This window comes from Cervus canadensis, chromosome 24, assembly GCF_019320065.1.
Source record: "Cervus canadensis isolate Bull #8, Minnesota chromosome 24, ASM1932006v1, whole genome shotgun sequence".
NCBI lineage: Eukaryota > Metazoa > Chordata > Mammalia > Artiodactyla > Cervidae > Cervus > Cervus canadensis.
Window position 1 is genome coordinate 49,450,076 of NC_057409.1, and position 24,173 is coordinate 49,474,248.

The 24,173-nt window shown below is 39.2% G+C and overlaps 1 protein-coding gene across 1 annotated transcript in view; it reads right to left on the reverse strand.

Moving 5' to 3' along the window:
- Positions 1 to 22,823, reverse strand: part of SLC39A10 (solute carrier family 39 member 10) — a 143,258-nt gene extending 120,435 nt beyond the window's left edge. Inside the window, exon 1 of the mRNA XM_043444901.1 lies at positions 22,806 to 22,823. The gene's annotated coding sequence lies outside the window, so the exon portion shown is untranslated. The remainder of the gene's footprint in view (positions 1 to 22,805) is intronic.
- Between the last annotated feature and the right edge of the window lie 1,350 nt (positions 22,824 to 24,173).

The following is a 24,173-nucleotide window of genomic DNA, read 5'->3' on the forward strand; positions in this document are numbered from 1 at the left end:
GTGTGCCGGCGGTGAAATCAAGTGTGGGCTCGACTAGACTGTTCAAGCTCGACTTCCTGGAGCCTCATCTCACACGAGTACCATGACACCGATGCTGAGCCCAGCTCCACTGCCGCCCCGAGAATGCTCTCTGAGGCTAAAGGTCCAAGGCATCCCATGTTTTGGGTATATTGCCTAAACATAGCTCTCATACTGATAAGGACAGAGCAAAGAGATAAAGTAGGTAATTAGATAATTAATCCCACTTATAAATAGTTAATATAGTTAATCCCAATTATAAATAGAAAAAATATGAGAGACCCCTGTAAGTCAATGGGTGCTCAAGAGAGCAGGCTTGCTTAACTACAAAAACAAGCAGGCTTGCTTAACAACAAAACCATGCAACAGGAGCATGAGACGTGACCCCAAACAGTCAAACAAATGGTGGCATGAGCCTCACATCCTACCCAGTGTAAGGTAATGATCCCTAGGACATGCTCTCTGCACACGGAAGAAACAATAATTTGTGGACCTAGCTTGACCACGTAGGGACAAGGAAACTCCCCTGCCCAACCTGGAAGAGGACCTAGTGATGAGACATGATGTCTATTCAAGAAGGTCAAAGAAGTTCTTCTCTCCCCTCCCCACTTTTCCTTTGATTGTAAAACTGTATTCCAGTAAGTTCTTGGGGTATGGCACCCCTTCGCCTGCTGGCTTGTAAGCCTCAAAAGTGTCCTATTCTAATAAATCACTTCTTATCACTTTTCCTCTGGCTGAATTCTTTTCTGTGCTGAGACATCGTTACTGTTGTTGCTCAGTCATGTCTGACACTTTGTGACCCCATGGACTGCAGCACGCCAGGCTTCCCTGTCCTTCACCAACTCCCAGAGCTTGCTCAAACTTATGTCCACTGAGTTGCCGATGCCATCCAACCATTTTGTCCTCTGTCATCCCCTTCTCCTCCTGCCTTCAATCTTCCCAAGCATCAGGGTCTTTTCTAATGAGTTGGTTCTTCGCATCAGGTCGCCAAAGTATTGGAGCTTCAGCTTCAGCATCAATCTTTCCAATGAATATTCAGGATTGATTTCCTTTAGGATTAACTGGCTTGATTTCCTTGCAGTCCAAGGGACTCTCAAGCGTCTTCTCCAACACCACAGTTCAAAAGCATCAGTTCATGGTGCTCAGCCTTCTTTATGGTCCAACTCTCACATCCATACATGACTACTGGAAAAACCATAGCTTTGACTAGATGGACCTTTGTTGGCAAAGTATTGTGCTGAGACATAGAGGACTACGATACTGGAGCTCTTTGGAGCCCCTGAAGTGATGCCAAATGGTTTCAATTCCACTGAGGTGTTGTGACTGATTTGTGTGAGATGTGTCTCAACTACTTTGTTGTTCACAAGTCCTAAAATTGCAGTAAATGTTCTGAGATTTATTTAAAATATACATGAGTGGATTGATAACTTTCTTTATATTTTCTTGTATTCTACAAGCCTGAATGTAAAAAGAGGGTCTGCATGTGTTAGATCCTGGGATTATGTATCACCTTGAGCATACCCCACATGAACATCAGCCAATATGTGCATTGGCAGGAAAATTGAGACGCACCCCAATAAGGCAAATGATACTATTATGTATTCAATTCTTCATTTTTTTTAAAAAAAGATTGGATAGGACCCATGAAAAAGTACTACGGTCTCCAGAATTTAGAGTTAGACAAGACACTTGGCTAAAATAGAATCAAAACTAGATTTTTAATTCAAAAGAATACCTTTCTTCAAGCTGGTTATCTGCCCAGAAAGCTTTTCTTGTGGCTTCTTCAGCTAATCAAAGATGAAGTCTCAGAAGACATATATCTAAATGCTTCCTTCCTTTTGTCATTTTCCCAGCACATTCAGTCTCAGACAGTTTGACAAATAAGGTCAGAGTTTGAACTTGTGCATGCTGATCATTAATTCCTCAGAAAGAAAATTGCTGATCAAGTGGGAGTGTCTCTACAGTTTCCACGGGGTTGAAACTAGGGCATTTTGGTTTCTGATGTGAAATGAAAAAGGAAACCTCAGCAAATAGCATTGAAAAGTTTTTCATTTCCTTTGGAAGAGATCACTTAGAAGTGTCACAATATCTCTTGTTTTCTCTTTGTGTAGCTTTTCTTCTTGACTACCATTGAGAAATCTGGTTTCTGTACTTTTAGGCTTCAACAGCAGGATAAGCAACTCTTATCAGAACAACTCTCATTAGTGGAGTGTATTAATATAATTTGCTTGATGTTTTATGTTTAAGTCAGCCAGGTTTCAACTTGGCAGTGGTAAAGATCACAACTTGGATTAGAGGTTGGCTAAGATTTTCTGAAAGGACCCACAGTGAATATTGCAGGCTTTGAGGCCATATGGGTTCTGTGGCACCTACTCAACTTTGCTTTTATGGCAAGAAAGCAGCCCCAGACAATGCATAAATGAAGGAATGTGGCTGTGTTCCAAAATACTGTAAGCCTGAAATTTGAATTTCATATAATGTTCACATGTCATAAAATATTCTTTTAATTTTTTTAACCACGGAAAAATGCAAAAATCATTCTGAGCCTGGAGACTGAGAAAAACAGGTGGTGGGCCTGATTCAGCATTTGGGGAGTAGCTTGTTGACCTTTGGCTTAAAAGTCACACCAAGCCACACTCTGCCCTGGAGCTGCTATAAAAAGACAAACCAGAAGGCCCCAAACCAGATGTAAATAGTTAAATAGTAATTTGGGGCTACTGGCACATTGCACTGCTTATATTTGTCCTCGGGAATCCTCAAAAGACTGACTGACTGAATGGTGGCTTCTCAAAGTTTTCCCAAAAGTACTAATAGTGAGAATCACAGGGGAGGTCTGGGAGGTACAGGTTGTGTGAAGCTGTCCAGCCTCAAAAAGGAAATTTTTTTCTACTTCTGTCTTTTGTCTTAAATGTTGTTGTGAATTTGGCATTCTATTCATAATGTGTTTTCCCCTCAATTTTCTAAAAGTAAAGCTAATGCTCCAGTAAAGCTAACAGGCAATGTCTGTTTACACAAAGCCCTGTTCTTCCAAGGATATGGTAGTTGAATCTGAGAAACCAAAGAGGCAGGTTTTAGCACTACCATACTAAAAAAAAAGTCCCATTATTTCATGGCAAATAGATGGGGAAACAATGAAAACAGTGAGAGACTATTTTTGGGGGGCTCCAAAATCACTGCAGATGGTGACTACAGCCATGAAATTAAAGGACACTTGCTCCTTGGAAGAAAAGCTATGACTAACCTAGACACCATATTAAAAAGCAGAGACATTACTTTGCCAACAAAGGTCTGTCTAGTCAAAGCTATGGTTTTTCTAGTAGTCATGTATGGATATGAGAGTTGGACTATGAAGAAAGCTGAGTGCTGAAGAATTGAATTGATGTTTTAGAACTGTGGTGTTGGAGCAGACTTTTGAGAGTCCCTTGGACTGCAAAGAGCTCCAGCCAGTCAATCCTCAAGGAAATCAGTCCTGAATATTCATGGGAAGGACTGATGCTGAAGCTGAAACTCCAATACTTTGGCCACCTGATGTGAAGAACGGACTCATTTGAAAAGACTCTGATGCTGTGAAAGATCGAAGGCAGGAGGAGAAGGGGATGACAGAGGATGAGATGGTTGGATGGCGTCACTGACACGATGGGCATGAGTTTGAGTAAGCTCTGGGAGCTGATGATGGACAGGGAAGCCTGGAGTGCTGCAGTCCACGAGGTCGCAAAGAGTCAGACACAACTGAATCAAGGTAAATTGGATGTGGTCAAATAGGAGATGGCAAGAGAGAACATTGACATTTTAGGAATCAGTGAACTAAAATGGAAAGGAATGGGCAAATTTAATTCAGATGATCATTATACCTTCTACTGAGGTCAAGAATTCCTTAGAAGAAATGGAGTAGCCCTCATAGTACAACAAAAGTGTCCAAAATGCACCTGCAGCATTAGGTGCAATCTCAAAAACGACCGAATGATCTTGGTTCATTTCCAAGGCAAACCATTCAACATCACAGTATTGCTTTCAAACTGTGGTGCTGGAGAAGACTCTTGAGAATCCCTTGGGCTGCAAGGAGATCAAACCAGTTAATCCTAATGGAAATCCACCCCGAATGTTCAGTGGAAGGACTGCTGCTGAAGCTGAAGCTCCAATACTTTAGCCACCTGATGCAAAGAGCCGACTCATTGGAAAAGACCTGATGCTGGGAAAGATCGAGGACAGGAGGAGAAGGGGACGGCAGGGGATGAGATGGTTCAATAGCATCACCGACTCAAAGAACACGAATTTGAGCAAACTCCTGGAGACAGTGAAGAACAGGGAAGCCTGGCATGCTGCAGTCCATGGGGTCACAAAGAGTCAGATACGACTTAGCAACTGAACACACACGCACACACATGTGACACCAGGATGACAACAGAGAAGGTAAAAGCAGAACACAGTGCCTCTTCATATCTTCAATTCTTATGAGAACATGCATATTTAAATTAGCAAGTGCCTCTGGAAGTTTTTGGCTTTCATATTCTTTCTTTTACATCCTGCTACCCTCGTGTGAATCTTCTCTTCTCCTCTGCTACCCTCCTCCTGCCCCACCAAAGATTTAGCAAGATTTACCAATTGACATATTTATGTTGTTTTCTCCCAAGGTAACTGCTGTCTTAAATGTCCAAACTAAAATCTGAAATCAGTTTTGATACACTTCTAAAAGACTTTTTTCTGACTCTTTTAATGTAAGCACTTCATGTCCTCTTTTAAGAATATAGCCCAAAATTGTACCCTGAAGCTGACAATAGTCTTATATCCTGGTGAGTTACCATGACAACCCTCAGATTAGCTTCTGAAAAACAGAAACAAGAGTTCCACCTTATTTCCATCACTGTATTATACAGCTCCATCCTACCCTTTGGGTCCTATGAGGAGAAGATCGGTGCTAATTCTCCTGCTTCAAGTGGCTTCTTCGAAGAGATGAGAGTAGGGGAAGAGGCTATACTTTCCTTGAATGATTGCAGCCAAGTAAGGAAGCCCTGCCAAAATCCTGGCATCAGCAATTTGCTTTGGAAGGTAGTTTTGATTTGGCTTTTCGGGTTTGTTTTTTTTTAACCTTTTCCTCTTTTTAATGTGACGAGTATGGTTACACACCTAGAGGAGTTATGTTTTATAAAATGGAACACCTCACCTCACAGCTTTACAAAACCCACCAAGGACCCACTTTGGAAGGTTGTTGTTTTACCTTGAGAAGAGTCTGGAAACTGACTCATTATAGCAGCTCCAAGTTTTGGCTTTATTTGTATACCAACCAGATAGTCACCCTGGAGAAGGATATGGCAACCCACTCCAGTACTCTTGGCTGGGAAATCCCATGGCCAGAGGAGATAGGAGGGCTACTAAACAGTTCAGTTCAGTCGCTCAGTCGTGTCCGACTCTTTGCGACTCCATGAACCTCAGCACACCAGGCCTCCCTGTCCATCACCAACTCCCGGAGTCCACCCAAACCCATGTCCATTGAGTCGGTGATGCCATCCAACTATCTCACCCTCTGTCGGCCCCTTCTCTTCCTGCCCTCAATCTTTCCCAGCATCAGGGTCTTTTCAAATGAGTCAGCTCTCTGCATCAGGTGGCCTAAATATTGGAGTTTCAGCTTCAGCATCAGTCCTTCCAATGAACACCCAGGACTAATCTCCTTTAGGATGGACTGATTGGATCTCCTTGCAGTCCAAGCAACTCTCAAGAGTCTTGAGAGTCTTGAGTGACTAAACAACACAACATATAATAGTATTAGTTTTTCATCCTTGGGGAACTGATATTTTAACAATTGGTTGTCCTCTCCAAAAAAGAAAAGAATACAAATCAGATTTTCAGTCAAAAACAATACATTGCCCTTCTCCTGTCCCCTTGAACTTCAAATCTTCAGTTAGCACATCTAGAAACATCTGGTAACTAAGAAGTCAAAGCATTTGGCCAATAAGATGATAAGCCAGAAACAGTTGATTTCTAGGCCAGTGTTCATGTTTAATTTATTATTTAAAAAAAAAAAAAAAAACAAGAATGAAATGCTAACCTTAGCTCTTTTAGAAGGCCTTTAGAATGAAGTACTAAATACTGTAAGTCTTGTGCTCAGTCACGTCCAAATCTTTGAAGTCTCATGGACTGTAGCCCACCAGGCTCCTCTGTCCATGGAATTTTCCAAGCAAGAATACTGGAACTACTCCAGGGGATCTTCCCAAGCAGTTGATCCCAAGCCAGGGATCAAACCTGCGTCTCTCCCGTCTCCTGCATTGGCAGGCGGTTTCCTTTACCACTAGCACCACCTAGGAAGCCCTGGGCAGCTTGCGCACATTTCATTTCAGAGCTCTGCTGCTTCAGTCGTATCCAACTCTGTACGACCCCATAGATGGCAGCCCACCAGTCTCCCCCGTCCCTGGGATTCTCCAGGCAAGAACACTGGAGTGGGTTGCCATTTTCTTCTACAATGCATCAAAGTGAAAAAAGTGAAGTCGCTCAATTGTGTCCGACTCTTAGCGACCCCATGGACTGCAGCCTACCAGACTCCTCCGTCCATGGGATTTTCCAGGCAAGAGTACCGGAGTGGGTCTTAGAGCTGTAGAGAGGTGTTGAAAATTAGGGATTCAAACAGTGAATTACCAAACAGTGAATTTAGGGATTTAAAGCATCCTGGTCTGCTGAAATACTGCAGGAACCAGGGACCTGCTGACAAGTGGCCCTAACATTTCCCCCCATGTCATCCTTCAGGCTCTGCATTCAGTGAGTGTTGTGTCGGTGGCACACTTCTTACATATCTGCCCTGCAGTCCTTGAAACCTCAATTGTTTGCGTTTCACAGTAAACGTGGGCTGTTTTCTTATTGATGGGTACCGCTTCTCCTACCTGAGACATTCTGTGGGAACTTCCATGATGTACAGCTTTATTGCTCAACTCTATTTCCTGAAACCTGAATATTTTAGTATTAGCCATTGCAAATTGAAAAGTACTCCTGTTTATGGTAATTTTAAAAGAGGGAAACCTGAGTTGAAGAGAATGCATGTTAGTAAAAAGAAAGGAAACTTAAGAGGTAGAAGAAATTCCAGGCCTCTGGGCAGAATTTGGATGGTGTCCTGAGAGAAACCACTGAGACTGTGTAATCAGTGTGAAGCTGCAAGAGGAGAGTTTAGGACTAGATCACCATAGGGTTTAGAGAGGATTAAGAAATGGAAAGTTCTAGGACCCACAACAGTTTTCCAACCTGGGGATCTGGCAGAGGGACTGAGAAACCCCAGGGAATTTGACTTTGGAGGCCAATGGGAGACTGAGCCAGACTTGGAGTCTTGGAGTCCAGGAGTCTTGGCCTCAGGTCAAACAACAGGGAGGGAACACAGCCCCACCCATCAACAGAAAATTGGATTAAAGATTTACTGAGCATGGCCCTGCCCATCAGAGCAAGACCCAGTTTCCCCCACAGTCAGTCTCTGCCATCAGGAAGCTTTCATAAGCCTCTTATCCTTATTCATCAGGGGCAGACAGAATGAAAACCACAATCACAGAAAACTAACCAAACTGATCACATGGACCACAGCCTTGTCTAACTCAATGAAACCATGAACCATGCCATGTAGGTTCACCCAAGATGGACAGATGGTGGAGAGGTCTGACAAAACATGGTCCACTGGAGAAGGGAATGGCAAATCACTTCAGTATCCTTGCCTTGAGAGCTCCATTAACCAAATGAAAAGGCAAAACGATAGGACACTGACAGATGAACTCCCCAGGTTGGTAGATGCCCAAAATGCTACTGGAGAAGAGTGGAAAACTAACTCCAGAAAGAATGAAGAAACAGAGTCAAAGTGAAAACAACGCCCAGTTGTGGACGTGACCTGTGATGGAAGTAAAGTCCAATGCTGTAAAAACAATATTGCACAGGAACCTGGAATGTTAGGTCAATGAATCAAGGTAAATTGGATGTGGTCAAACAGGCGACAGCAAAAGCGAACATTGACATTTTAGGAATCAGTGAATTAAAATGGATTGGAATAGGTGAATTCAATTCAGATGATCATTATATCTACTACTGTGGGCAAGAATCCTTTAGAAGAAATGGAGTAGCCCTCATAGTCAACAAAAGAGTTTGAAATGCAGTACTTGGGTGCAATCTCAAAAATAACAGAATGATCTCTGTTCATCTCTAAGGCAAACCTTCCAATATCACAGTAATCCAAGTCTATGCCCCAACCAGTAAAGCTGAAAAAGCTGAAATTGAACGGTTCTATGATGAGCTACAAGACCTTCTAGAACTAACACCAAAAAAACATGTCCTTTTCATCATAGGGGACAGGAATGCAAAAGTAGGAAGTCAAGAGATACTTGGAGTAACAGGCAAATTTGGCCTTGGAGTACAGAATGAAGCAGAGTAAAGGCTAACAGAGTTTTGCCGAGAGAACGCACTGGTCACAGCAAACACCCTCTTCCAACAACACAAGAGACAACTTTACACATGGACTTCACCAGATGGTCAATACTGAAGTCAGATTGATTACATGCTTTGTAGCTGAAGATGGAGAAGCTCTATACAGTCAGCAAAAATGAGGCTGGGAGCTGACTGTGGCACTCAGATTATGAACTCCTTATTGCCAAATTCAGACTGAAATTGAAGAAAGCAGTGAATACCACTAGACCCTTCAGGTATGAACTAAATCAAATCCCTTACAGTGATTATACAGTGAAAGTGACAAACAGATTCAAGGGATTAGATTAGATAGATGGAGTGCCTGAAGAACTATGGATGCAGGTTCATGACATTGTACAGGAGGCAGTGATCAAGACCATCCCCAAGAAAAAGAAAGGCAAAAATGCAAAATGGTTGTCTGAGGAGGCCTTACAAATAGCTGAGAAAAAAAGAGAAGCTAAAGGCAAAGGAGAAAAGGAAAGATATATCCATTTGAATGCAGAGTTCCAGAGAATAGCAAGGAGAGATCAGAAAGCCTTCCTAAGTGATCATGCAAAGAAATAGAGGAAAACAATAGAATAGGAAAGACTAGTGTTTCTTTGCCCACCAAGGGAACATTTCATGAAAAGATGGACAAAGAAAGGACAGAAAAGGTATGGACCTAACAGAAGCAGAAGATATTAAGAGGAGGTGGCAAGAATACACAGAAGAATTATACAAAAAAGATCTTAATGACCATGATGGAGTGATCACTCACCTAAAGGCAGACGTCCTGGAGTCCAAAGTCAAGTGGGCCTTAGGAAGCATCACTACAAAGCTAGTGGAGGTGATGAAATTCCAGCTGAGCTATTTCATGTCCTAAAAGATGATTCTGTTAAAGTGCTGCACTCAATATGTCAGCAAATTTGGAAAACTCAGCAATGGCCACAGGACTGAAAAAGGTCAGTTTTCATTCCAATCCCAAAGAAAGGCAGTGCCAAAGAATGTTCAAACTATTGCACAATTGCACTCATCTCACACACTAGCAAAGTAATGCTCAAAATTCTCCAAGTGAGGCTTCAACAGTTTGTGAACCGAGAACTTCCAGATGTTCAAGCTGGATTTAAAAAAGCAGAGGAACCAGAGATTAAATTGCCAACATCCACTGGATCATAGAAAAAGCAAGAGTTCCAGAAAAACTTCTGCTTCATTGACTACGCCAACGCCTTTTTGTGGATCACAACAAACTGTGGAAAATTCTTAAAGAGATGGGAATACCAGACAACTTACCTGCCTCCTGTGAAATCTGTAGGGAGGTCAAGAAGCAACAATTAGAATTGGACATGGAACAACAGACTGGTTCCAAATTGGGACAGGAGTACATCAAGGCTATATATTGTCACTCTGCTTATTTAACTTATATGCAGAGTACATCATGAGAAATGCCAGGCTGGATGAAGCACAAGCTGGAATCAAGATTGCCAGGAAAAATATCAATAACCTCAGATATGCAGATGACACCACCCTTATGGCAGAAAGCAAAGAGGAACTGAAGATCTTCTTGATGAAAGTGAAAGAGGAGAGTGAAAAAGCTAGCTTAAACCTCAACATTCAAAAAAGGAAGATCATGGCATCTGGTCCCATCACTTCATGGCAAATAGATGGGGAAACAATGGAAACAGTGAGAGACTTTATTTTGGGGGGCTCCAAAATCACTGCAGATGGTGACTACAGCCTTGAAATTACAAGACCCTTGCTCCTTTGAAGAAAGGCTATGACCAAGCTACACAACATACTGAAAAGCAGGGACATTACTTTGCCAAGAAAGGTCCATCTAGTCAAAGCTATGTTTTTTCCAGTAGTCATGTAAGGGTGTGAGATTTGGACCATAAATAAAGCTGAGCGCCAATGAATTGGTGGCTTTGAAATGTGGTGTTGGAGAAAACTCTTGAGACTCCCTTGGATTGCAAGAGGATCAAACTAGTCCATCCTAAAGGAAATCAGTCCTGAATATTCATTGGAAACACTGATGCTGATTGGCCACCTGTTGTGAAGAACTGACTGGTTAGAAAAGAACCTGATGCTGGGAAAGATTGAATGTGGGAGAAGAAGGGGACGACAGAGGATGAGATGGCTTGATGGTATCACTGATGCAATGGATATGAGTTTGAGCAAGCTCTGGGAGCTGGTAATGGACAGGGAGGCCTGGCGTGCTACAGTCCATGGGGTCTCAAAGAGTTGGACAAAACTGAGCGACTGAACTGACTGACTGAAGAAATAGCCTACTTGGCTATATTGAGTAGGTTAACTAAGAACAATCTAGAACCTAAAATTTTTTAATTCTTAAAATTATTTTATGACAAAGCAACTGGAGGATTGTGATCGGGGACCAAAGATGCTAAAACAAGCCACCACCACTCATGCCAATAGAAGAAAACAAAACTCAAGATTCACATTATCTGGAAGAAGACAACCTTACTGAATCCTGGTAGAACTGAGACTCTGAAACCCTATAAATATCCATCGTTGTTGATGTGGCACAGATACTAGGTTTATTTAGTCTGCTTTGCTTCTGTGGATGGTAGAGTAACCCTCAGGGCTTCTGTAAGGCTCTTCCTGACTTCTATTTCCTGGACACTATTTCTCCTTAATATTTTACTCTTCTTTTTAAAATATATTTTATTTTTATTTACTTAATTTATTTACTTGTCTGTGCCAGGTCTTAGTTGTGGCATGAAGGATCCAGTTTCCTGACCAGGGATCAAACCCAGGCCCCCCTGCACTAGGAATAGAGTCCTAGCCGCTGGACCACCAGGGAAGTCCCAATGTTTTAACCTTCTAAATCACATATTTTCTAAGAGAGAAGTTTTCAAAAATCTAAACTTGGGATTGGCCTCCTACATTTGGGAGCTGAGGATGTTTCAGGTTGACAAAGGGTTTGCATCCACATGAGTTAATTCACTCTTTGACCTTTCCAGGAGCCTGGAGTCTGAGCATCCATCTCAGGGAGCAGACACCTCCATACACTTTGCAGTTGGCATTGACCCAAAATGCCCACAGATCTGTCTGGGCCTGAAAGTAATTTTCTTTTATTTTTAAAATTGTACCCTTGGCACAGCTAATCTGAAGGTGCAACATACAAAAAATAATCTGAAGAGCACAAAGCAATTCTAGCAAAAAATATTTATATAAGGCAGGAATTGAAAAACTGTTACGCATCTTCTGAATTCAATATTAGTTCCCAGGAAACACAAAATCTGTAATAACCTTATCGTAGTCTTTGTATTATACAATTTGTATTTGTGTTATTTTTGATTATTCCGCTTTTAATGTCAGCATCATAAAAATTGCACATGCTTTGAAAATATTTTAATGTGTATATTTTACATTATATGGAAATTTATCTGCATTTTTTCCACTGTCTATTCTTTCCAAACTTGATGTTCATTTACTATTCCATTTCATTAGTCCGTAAGTGTTTGGCAAATCAAATCACACCTTTTAATTGATAGGCTTAGAGCAGGAAAATTTTTTACTGTTTAGTTTTGTCCCTTGATTTTTCTGAATATATTCCCTCATCACATTATTGAAGTATTTTGGGATTAATGATCAATTCAAAGAGATAAGTCATGCCAGCAGTACATCTTTTTCATTACAATTTTATGTATCTCACTGATTTAACAATTTTCTGATCAGCCTGAAAATCTTTGCTGATCAAATTGCTTATTTGCTGACTAAATTATGCACAAGCTTCAATCTATTTATCCAGCTATTAACTGAAGGATTGTGGTGTGTTTGCTGTGCAAATTACCATGATTTTCTGAACAATCAGCATACATATGCACCACTATCTGTGGATTCAAAATTATTTCATAGTAAGAATTTAAAAGATTTTGTTGTTGTTTCCTTTTTCTTGATTTGAGAAGTTTATCCGGTGAAGGGATTCAGAATATCCAGCCCCAAATATGCCACTTTGGCATATTGATTATTTTGAGCTGAAAGTACTTGAGAAACAGCAGATGTATTGGACCTCCCCCTTTCTACCTAAAAGCAGTTTGCAAAATTTCCAATGAGAAAGGAGCCTTCTGTGTATCAGGAAGAGAACATTTTTATCACCGGACTGGGAGTTATGGCTGAATTGGACCTGTACAAGCTTCCTAATAACCTTTATCTTCCACTAATTTCATTTAATTTCTAGTCACTGTCCCACAAGTTACTGCCCCTAGACCAAGCCCCATAATTTACTGTTTTTTGTATTAAAAGGCATATAAGCTTTGGGGCCTGATGGCTTTTTCAGGTCTTTATTTTCCATCTGAAGACTCCTATAAATGTAAAAAAAAATATTAAATAAATGTGTATGTTTTTCTTCTGTTAATCTGTCTTATGTCAGTTTAATTCTTAGGCCAGCCACAGAATTAAGATGGTAAAAGAAGAAATTTTCCTCCCAGATGAAGCAAAGTACACATACATACACACATGAATTCTTCTGCACTTTTGCATAATACATTATATGGTATTGCCTGATAACTCTGTTATACATCCAATCTTCTACATCATCCTAGAGTCTCAGAATTGAAGGAAATCTTGAGAGACAGGAGGGAAGGGGGCAGGGCACAATCTTTAAAAGAATAATATAACTGTTTGAGGTTGAGACCGATTAGACCCAAGATGACAGAAGGTTTGACTTTCAGTAGACCTTGATCATGACTATACTTTCACTGTAAAACACTAGCACACGCTAAGTGACACCCCCACAGGCGCTGTGATAGCTCCAAGTTCAGTTCAGTTCAGTCACTCAGTCATGTCCCACTTGTGATCCCAGGAACTGCAGCACTCCAGGTTCCTCTGTCCATGATAGCTCCAAGGCCAACCATAAAAGGCCAAAAAGTGGGCAGTGGTCAATTCCTGGAAATCCCCACTCCTTCCCCACAAATAGTTGGAATAATCCTCTCACTCTGAAATTACCCAGCTCATAAAAATGAACTAGCATCGCTGACTCAATGGACATGAATGTGAGCAAACCCCAGGAGATAGAGGAGGACAGGGAAGCCTGGCGTGCTGCAGTCCATGGGATCTCAAAGATCAGACACAACTTAGCAACTGAACAACAACAACAAAACTAACCACCCCATATTTCAGGGCCCCTGTTTATGGAATGTGTATCTTCCAAGGCTTCTTGCCTTCTGAGAGGATGACCCACATTCTGTCTGTGGAGTGTGTATCTCTCTCTATAAACCGACTTCTTACCTAGCACTTTTCCCCTCTGAATTCTTTCTGCACTGACACAGTTCAAGTCTCAGTCTGAATTTTGGCTGGGTTCCAGTTCCATCTAGGTTCAAATCCCAACCTAAGACCAGTTTCAAAATCAGATTTGTAATCTTTGTATTGTTTGGTTCCTCAAAATTATAATTACAGTAGGACTATACTATTGATTCATTAATACCTAGATGAACACTTAAACTGTTTAGAAAGATGCAAAGAACTAGTCACTTGAGTTTTGTTACTCCTTATAACCTCCTTTAAGAAACACAGATCAAACAATTTAAAGCTTCAAATGAAATAATTCCCTGTGTATACAACAAACATCAATAATTTAACTTTCTATGTGCTAAACATCAAGTAACTGGGAAGAGTTAATTTTGACTCCAGGCTAAGGCTTAAGCCCTGTTTTAGCCATTTTTGTTATTACAATCACACATAATGGCCTGCCTCAGGGCATCCTGTCCCCTCTGCCTGACCTTAAACCAAAGTGCTTTGTTTAGCTCCCAGGGAGGTAATCTGACCCTGCCCACCTGTGAATGACTGTAAGGGGAGAAAACTAACACACACCCCTGAGACTTGCCATTCTAGGAGATATCTGCAAGAATTAAGAATTTCCTTACCTCTCCCTCTCTCCAATCCATGAAGAAACCTGGCACCCAGGCCTCAACAAGATGGTTACTTTGAGACATTAGTCTGCCATCTTTTCAGTCAGTTGGCTTTCCAGATAAAGTCACATCCCCTACTTCAACACCTCATCCGTGGGATTTATTGGCCTCTCAAGTGACGAGCAGAGAGCTTGGACTCGGTAACATTCACTATAGTTAATAGTTCCTGGATTTGCTACTCTGTTAAGAACATGAGAAAGAAGATTGGAAGAGAAAAGGAACAAGGTATAAGAATCTCAAAATCAAAGGTGGCAAAATTTCTGCTTGGATAGTCAGTTTCTAACATGTAGAAATTCAGATTTATGTCTTCGACAGAATATTTTACTAATACCCTGGAAGTACTTTGCCATCGTCGAATCTTGGTTGAGTGCCATAACCCACGACATCAAATTTAAAGTTTTAAGTAGTAAGGAAATACACAAGCAGGTTACTGAGGTTATTATGCTTTCCAAGGCCTTAGGTCAGTCGCTCAGTTGAGTCCGACTCTGTGACCCCTTGGACTGTAGCCTGCTAGGCTCCTCTGTTCGTGGGATTCTCCAGGTAAGAATACTGGAGTGGGTTGCCATTTCCTCCTCCAGGGGGTCTTCTTGACCCAGGGATCGAACCTGGGTCTCCCACATTGCAGGCAGATTCCTTACCATCTGAGCCACCAGGGAAGTCCTTGGTAATGTCTTAAATGTGAAGTGGGTTGAACATAAGACTTACCCTGGCAACAGCTTTCCAAGATACTCTAGGTTCAAAAAGAAAGGAGGTATTTCTTCTCTGCCTTAAATAAATTTTCTTCTATCTTTTTTAGGTTGGTCAAAACTGCCTCAGTCTGCCTCAGTCTAAAGTTTTCCTGAGAAGGTCTTTTGGGTGGAGTTTGCTGTTCCTAAATAGTATAACAATAGCTCCCCATCAATCCTACTCCACTGCATATTCAAGCTTTTGTGATTTTTATAGCCTGTTAATTCTCTTTGGTTTCCTCAGCACAGATACTTCCAAACTCCACTTTATAATTTTATGAAACTCTATAGAAATTTTCTTTGTATTTGAGATATATCCCACCTCATTTTTAGACCTTTTAAGTGACCAGTCTCAGGACTTTGGCATGCTGTTTTCACTGCAAAGTGAACAAATCTAAGACAGTGCTGGTTCTGTGGGTTCTCCCCTTCAGGTGTGGTTCCCACATGTTCAGGAATGGTCTTTTCTTTCTTCGTGTCTGCATACTCCTTAAGTAAACACTACCAATGTGTGAAGGTGCCAGGAACAGGAGAGTGGAATCCTAACCTTTTACTTCTGTGTAGGTATTTAGTTCTTAAGGACAGGAAGGGGTGAGGCAGGGAGAGATTTATCTTTTAGTCTCAGGGAAAACTAAAACCTCAGGAAGAAGTTCAGAATCTTTGTAGAATATACGTCATCATCATCATAATCAACAACAATGTTACTGGAACTGATAATAACATGTCCACTGTGGCCCAGGCTTTGCACTAACCATGCATTATCTCAGCTAATTCTCTGAACAACCCTACAAAGTGGGGGCTGTTACCACCTAAGTTTAGAAAGGAGAAAACTACAGCTTGCTCTGGGAGTAAGTTTGTAGTACCACATCATAATTAAAACACAGACCGACTCCTTAGTTCCTGCTTTGAAGCACTCACCGTCTAAAACTGTGCCTGCTGAGCCATTGATTTTTTAGAGACAAAAGCAGTCCTAGATGTCCAGTGTCTCCTTGAATTGGAAGGATTACTACGGCCACAGTGTATATCTTATTCATTAATGTTTTAAAAAATTATCTATTACTCAGCCCTAAATAATGACTTGCGCCATTCCTGATGACATGGCTGGACCTGGAGGGCCCTGTGCTAAGGGAGATAAGTCAGACAAAGACAAGCACTGTTTAGACATAAATACTGAGAGCAACTGGTTGATTGCCAGGGTGGGAGGAGGAGCTGGTGAGCGTGGGTGAAATAGCTGAAGGGGATTGAGAGCTACAGACTTTCAGCCATAAATAAAGAAGTCGCAAGTATAAGGTAAGTGCAGGGAATAGAGTCAACAACACTGAAGTAATTTTGTTACTGTGACAGGTAACAAAGTTGCTGGACTTTTTGATTGTTGGATCACTATGTTGCGCACCTGAAACTAACATAATGTTGCAAGCCAATTGTATTTCATTAAATAAATAAAAAGAGCAGCACAAGCAAAACAAAATTATCTATTTTCTAATTCCCTGACCTGATTGATACTGATAATAAATCAAGAGTATCAGATAATTTATCATTTGCTTACTTAATGGAAAATATGTTATAAGGAAAGTTTGTACTGGTGATCATTTTCACAGAAAAGTTATTTTTACCAAGTATTTATTGTTCTATGGAAGAAGGGGAAAACTTTGATTTTTGACAGTTACCATTTCTGTTTCAATTTTATACATTTACAGGAATATTAGTCAAGAAAGTCTAATCAATTTATTGTGTCAGACAGTCTTCTGCATCTAAAACTTGTTTTTGCTCTAGAATGCATTCTGCTAAAAATGATTTTTCTAATTATTGTTGGTTTTCTCAGATCTCCCACTAATATCTTCTGCACATCTGCTCATCAAGTTGCATAGATTTCCAAATGGGATTAGCAGTTTTAACAACTTTGCTATTAGCTATACCAATAGCATCCTTTAAGGGTGCTTTGCTTATCTTCTGCTTTAGCAAATGCTTTACTGTTTTAGTATCATTTGGTATGCAAAACAATCTGAAATTTGCATCTGAAACATATTGGTTTCTTTTTTTTTAAAATGATACAAAAATAATTAATGATAATAATAAATGCCTGAAGGAATTTAATTTTACTGTATTTATCCCAATTACCGGAATATTGTAAAGAAAGAAGTCATATGTCTTTCTAAAACATTTATACCCATGAATATATCATTTAAATTGTATACATATATTTAGTAGTATATGCATATATATTCAGAGAAGGTCTGTCTTAAAGAATCTGGGAAAGATTTGGTGGGAAAGTTGACAAATCACTTTTCTGTGGCATAAAAATATATAACTTCCCTCAAGAATTGAAGGACTAATTTTGAGATAAGGTTTGCTTTATTTCAAGAAAATATCTTCTCACTTCTAATAAACTGTCATCCTCACAATAACACAGAAAATAGGATAGTTGCTGAGCTTTTCCACTTCAAATAGTTTCCTCTTTCAATATATAGAACTATTTAAAAAAAAGACTGAGAATATTACCTTCTAAAATGCTTTTGTAAAAAAAATAGAATAAAATAAAATGCTTTTGTTATTTGATGTCTTACATCATTTTTTCATATCCTTTTCCATTTTAGTTTATTACAGGATATTGAATATAGTTCCCCGTGCTATACAGTAGGACTTTGTCGTTTATCCTTTCTGAATATGAGAGTTTGCATTTGCTAATCCCAAACTCCCAGTCCAATCCTCCCCTACTCTCCGCCTCCCCCGCCCCCTGTCCTTTATGTCTGTGAATCTGTTTCATAGTTAAGTTCATTTGTGTCACATTTTAGGTTCCACATATAAGTGATATCATACAACATTTGCTCTTCTCTTTCTTTTTTTTGGCCGCTCCACACAGCATATAGGATCTTAGTTCTCGGACCAAGGATCAAATGCATTCTCCCTGCGCTGGACCACTGGAGAAGTCCTATCTTTCTCTTTCTGACTTACTTTTCTCAGTAAGACAATCTCTGTGTATCCATATAGTTGCAAATGGCATTATTTCACTCTTTTTATGGTTGAGTAATACTCCACTGTATACACATACACCACTCTTCTTTATCCATTCATCTGGTGATGGACACTGAGGTTTCTTTCCATGTCTTGTTTATTGTAAATCGTGATGATGTGTCATAGGGGTGCATTTATCTTTTCAAATTATAGTTTTGTCCAGATACATGCCCAGGATTAGAATTGCAGGATCATATGGTAACTCTATTTTTGTACACTTACATCTTTAGCATTTTTGTCATCTGTATCTACTTCAAAAAAAAGTAACATGACATTTTTTATACTAAGTGGAATTTAATTTGCTTTAAATTTTTTTTGGGGGGAGGGGAAGCAACAGGTACTCAGAGTATTGAATTTTGCAAGTATAGTTTCTTTTTCACTTTGAGGAGATGATCTTTTCACTCTAAGGTTTTTCTTTTCTTCCTTCTTTCCTCCCTCCTTCCCTTTCTCCCTCCCTTCTTTTCTTTTTTCTTTCCTCAAACTTTCCTTCCTTCCTCTCTTCCCTCTTTCCTTTCTTTCTCTCCTTTTCTCTCCACTTTCTTTCTCTTTTTTTTGAAAGAAGGTGGCTTAAAAGAAGGCAATCACTGAGTCCTGAACCTGTTAAAGGGTGTTAGCAGCTTTTAGTAAGACACTGGAGTCTTTTAGAAGCAATATGTAGCTTTACATATTTTTGAGAGGAGGAATATTGCACATTTTGTTGATTTCAACACCATGCTCATGACTAGATAACTATAAATTATTGAAAATCACAACCCTTGTTGGGAGACTAAATCAGTGTCTAGAACATCAGGAGAATTGGGTAGTCCTAATGTTCACTTTGAACTCTACAGACATTGTGAGAGGGAGTAAATGCTCTTCACTTTGCAAAAAGGAGAAGTCCATCATCTTACTTGTTTGATATCCTAATATGGTTAGAGGTCAAAACAGGAAGTGCCATTGTTAACAGGGAGAAACATGAAAGTTCTGTTCTTAAAAACACCTTGACCCTTCTTCCCCATGAGGACATTTTGAATGCAGGAACTTTGGGTGGGACCATATGATTTCCTGCATTATCTTCAATCATTGTGGTAAAGTTTGTTTTTGTTTTAAAACGCAGTTAAAGGAAAGATATTTGCCATTTCAGAGGAGAGCAACATTCAGTTCCTTTTAGAGTTTTATGAGCGTCTGTGATCATTTGTCATATGTGGCTAAAAAATGACCAGTACTGATGAAATACCATTTTATTTTTAGAGAAAAGCTTCAGCACACTTTCCCAAAATAATTTCTGGAAAAAAAAAAAATCTTTGCTTCCTTCCAGGAAGTTTTGTCTATGGCTAAATGTGGGCGCATATACTTTCATGATAAAGACCATCATTTTACCTAAATATACTGATGCTAAAAGCCTTAAGAGCTACGGACTCTGGAACTAGTGAAGTAGAATTCCATTTCCTAGGTTCCTTGTGCCAAATGTTGTCATTCTTATAACACTTGTTGGCTTGAAATAATAGTTTAAACAAAGATGAAAATGTCATAAACCTAAAAAATAAAGGTAAAGAAGGAAATATTGTGGTAAGTAGACGTTTCAGTCTCTAAACTTTCATCTTCAATCTTCCAGATTTTCTCCTAGACCATGTCTGATGGTAAGCAAATATTCTAAAACAAATCTAATCATTCAAAATAAGGATAGGCATACATTTTTTACAGGTAAATGAATCCAAGCTGAAGAAGGAATTCATAGGGCCTGGACTCCATCTCAGGCCTGTCTGTGCTGATCGTGCGCGGCCACCTCTCCAGTGGACTCTGAACTCTGTGCTTAGCGCCTGTGGGAATGACAATGGAAGGATAAGACCCCCCTCTGGGCAGGGGAATCTTGAAGAGAAAACAGACACTAATCACCCCTGCCTCCAGACACTATCTATCAGAATGTAAGCACAGGCTTATCAGTTATTAACTATTTGGAATGTAACTGCGGGCTTATTGATTATTGACTGAACACATAACACGTGAATGATGGGGTTATTGTAGTTGTATTTACCCTTCCTTTGTTTATGTCTCAAGGGAATTGGGGTAGTGGGTTTGGACACATGGGGTATAAAAGATTTTCACAAATGCTGGTCGGGGTCCTTGGCTAAGAGGAGACTCTGCCTTGGGCCCACCGGTGTAATAAACTGCACTCCACTATCTGCATTGTCCTTCTGAGTGAGTCTGTTTCCCGGAAAGCTTGGCTATAACAAAGCCACTTTTTCTATTTTCCTAACGAAATAAGACTATTTCAAACAAATATTATACAATAGATTGAGGGAACATTTTCAGCTCAGATGCTTAAGTAGAAGTTTGTCTTTATTGGTAAGTCATCATCGTACTAAAAATACTGCTTAATACACTACAGAATATGTATACGTATAGCTGATTTAGATTATTGTATAGCAGAAACCAACACACATTGTAAAGCAATTACCCTCCAATTAAAAATAAATTTTAAAAAATTAAAAAGCTAAAAAAATACAGTACAGAATAGAAGTCAAAATCCCCAGATAATGGACCAGGAAGCTAAGATAAAACTTGTCTCTATACAAACTCAGATCCAGTTAGTAACTTGACCATTATATGTATTTTTCTTTGTGGTCTTAAATACATTGAGTTCAGAGTTCCTTATGTATTTATTTCTTCATACAACCTGTAGAAAAAAGCTTTCTGATCTACCCAGCATAGAATATGATACTTTCTGCCTTAATGAAAAATAAGGAGCATTTTGCAAAACTACTGAACTAGTCTCAGAACAGGGGATGTTGTACCATATCTCATAATCCAGTAATCAATTAGAACCTTCTTTAGTTTTTTTCTACCATCAAAATGTGGAAAGGGTGAAGTTGTAGGACCTGGATGAAACTCACAAGAGCTCTCTTTATTTCGTATGTGTTATTGAAACAGAATTTGCTTAAAATTACATTTTTTAATATGTAAAAAACAAGAGAAGCAGCAAGAATGACTACATTAAAAGAGGGTAAGGGGGTAATCCCAGAGTCTCCATGTTTCAGAGTTTGATGTGGTCACAGGGCTATTTAGCTTAGCCCCTCACCTTTTCTCTTTCCAAGATCATGATGCTTCTGTTCACTTTTTGTTTTACGAGGTGAGTTGGACATCTAATGCTTTTTTAAATTTCTTAATGCAGGAAGAATTTTGAAATAGATGGGAATTGAAAAGGGGGAAAACACTCAAATGCAGGATAAAAGACTGATTTTTAAGTTGATTCTTAAAAATTGTGGGATTCTTATAGGGAGAAATAAAAAATCTTAAAAATCTTTAAATTTAAAATATTTTACAGTTTACAAAACACTTCAAGTAAAATTATTTTATTTGAATGCTCAGTAGGGAAGATTAGGATTATAGCATGAGTTACTGGCAGAGCTGTGACCACACATCTTGTTTCCTAGTCTAAGACTCTATATTCTCTCTCTCTCACTTGCCTTTCTCCCTCTCCCTCTCTTTCTCTTTCCCATTCTGCCAGCCTCCCATGATTGATTCTGAAACTTACTTTATGGATGTTTAACAACATAAAAAATTAAAAGCTTTTTGAGGGCAAATTTAGCGTTTTATTTTGCATCTCTAGTATCTAACCCAACATAAGTACTCAGCTAAATGCTTGTTTAGTGAATGAATGAAATAAAGTAAGACAAATGAAACAGAATGCCTTTTCAAGTAGTAAATAAGAAAATGAAAATAAAAGAATAATATTATAGATTTTAGACAACTATTCAGAATATCAAGTACTGTATTAGACACTATCTTTTTTTCTGTCATCTATTTTGTTAGTCTTATTCAAGACAATGCAATTTATTATATGTTATTATTTATAAATTTTCAGGTTACTGTCATAATTATAATTTAGAAAAATTGGTCCTGTTTTGCTTACAAAATGGAAGTCAGAATTCATTCTTTAGTAATATAAAGTTCATTGGAATACAACAAATAAAAATGGTCATACTTACCTATCACAACAAAAGATTGTGATCATTAACTCATATTTACAAATATTTTTCTTATTTAGTCACTCATATTTTCTTTATACAGTTCACAGGTTTAAAGCATCGACTGATCATTATCATATTTTTCCATCAGCATGGCTTATCCATGACTAGATTTCAACTGACCAGGCTAAGATAAAAAAGTTTCTCTCATATAGCTTTTCCTACACGCATGTCTAGATAAAGAGCCTAGATGTGAGGACATTTATTTTAGTTCTACAAAGTCTATAGGTAAATATTTGTGTATGTGACTTGGAAGAGAATTTAGAGGAAGAAGTAATTTACTATTTATATAAGACTAGTTACTGGCTTCACATATCACCCAGATACAGCAAGGAAAAAGAATCTCAAACAATATACAAATTTTACAAAGCCATATCTACACAGCCAATAAAGATGAAATACCCAGGATCTGATTGAGATTCTTAGATTCATTCCAAAAAGAAAATAAAAAATGGCCCAAGCTTCAACTTTGTCAACTTAATTACTGCTGTCAAGAAACACTGCATGATGCCATCTAGTGACAAATAATCAACATGATTAATCACTTAGAAATGACGGGTCAAGGAGGCGAAATTCCCAGGATTTTAGATGTAAAGGGGGAAAATCCGTCTGAAAGAATTACATTTGGCAGATTAGTTTTGTTTCTCCAGGTGTATGAAAATTTATCCCTGATCTGCGGCATGGGAATTTTTATGTGGAAATCCTATATTGTCACCTACCTCCAAATCTGCACTTCCACCTCCTCGGCTTCTGCCCTTCACCATCCAGTCTGCAGCTGAACTTAGAAGCGAGGGGTGCTCTCCATGTCGCAGCCCCCGGCCCCGTGACAGGTGGTGGAGGTGGAGCCCTTTAGAAAGCAGTCTCAACAAATGTTTTGCTTTGTTTTGTTTTTAAAAAAAGTGCTTCAAAAAAGGGAACCAAGATGATTCCTGAAACAATCTGTGCCCAATTAAAAATAATAACAACAATAATAAATAAACTGTTGAAAGTTCAAAGGGTAAAACTAAAATAGGGACCAGAGGAAATCATCTGTTTTTCTCAGCCAAAGACCGGGCTGATCCAATGCTATACTGTTTCTTGTACCAAGTCCTCACAGAAAATGCCAGAGACCTCTCTCTCTGAAAGGCTGTATGCAGCATTGTGCCCTCAGGAAATTAATTTTCTCCAACATTTCTCATCCTTTGTAAACATATGGCATAGATTTTTATTTTAAAGAGAAAGACCAATGATCTGTCAACTGTGGGATTCTCACAGTCCAATAGTTTCTTTTTGGTTAATTTTTTACAGCTAGATTAACCAGTGCTGCTGCCATAGATATAAGAAAACAAGACATTTTGCTGTGTTCACATATATCTGATTAAAGCTCAGTAGGAAAATTTTGGGTGCCTTGGAAAAATATCAAGTTAAAAAATCTTGGTGAAAAAAAAAGCTTATCAAAATCTCCAGCTTCAAGTGTGTTTAGTTGTTCTCGTTTCATTGTTGCCGACATGCTGTGATTGGAGTACAATGTGTGGAAATTGCATAACCATCATTTCCACAAATCAAAGCTCTTGAGAAATGGGAAGGCTGTGCAGGAGCCGCTGCATGAAATGTCGATGAAAAAAAATTCAGCCTTTATGTCTAAAGTCTCCTTTTCAACTATTGTTTAGTTGTAACTATCCCTGGGCTTCATTTTGCTTTTAAACTAAAATCAGAATTAAGCATGGGTGAAATAACAGTTTTTAAAAAGTGTTTTCTCTGAATTTCTTATATTTTCCCTGAGTTCAAGTTTCTTTTGTTATTTTTGATATCTTGGACTAGTCTAGGCCATGGCTTCTTAATTCAAATACTAGAACTGTTGAGAAGGCATTCAGTGGAATCGCTAAGTCTCAGAGAGAAGTGTGGATACTCTCAGCCCAGTCCATTCCAGGTTTATGGGGGCTAGGGAGAGTCCTTTCTCTAATTTGTTCACAGTTAAAATAGTAACCAGTCAGATTGTTATTTGGGTCTAAAGGAGCCTGAATGCATTATAAGAAAGGGAAGAACAACTTCTCTCTCCAGCTTCCAGCATTCCTCCTTTGCTCCAGGAGAGAGGTTTGGTTGTACTA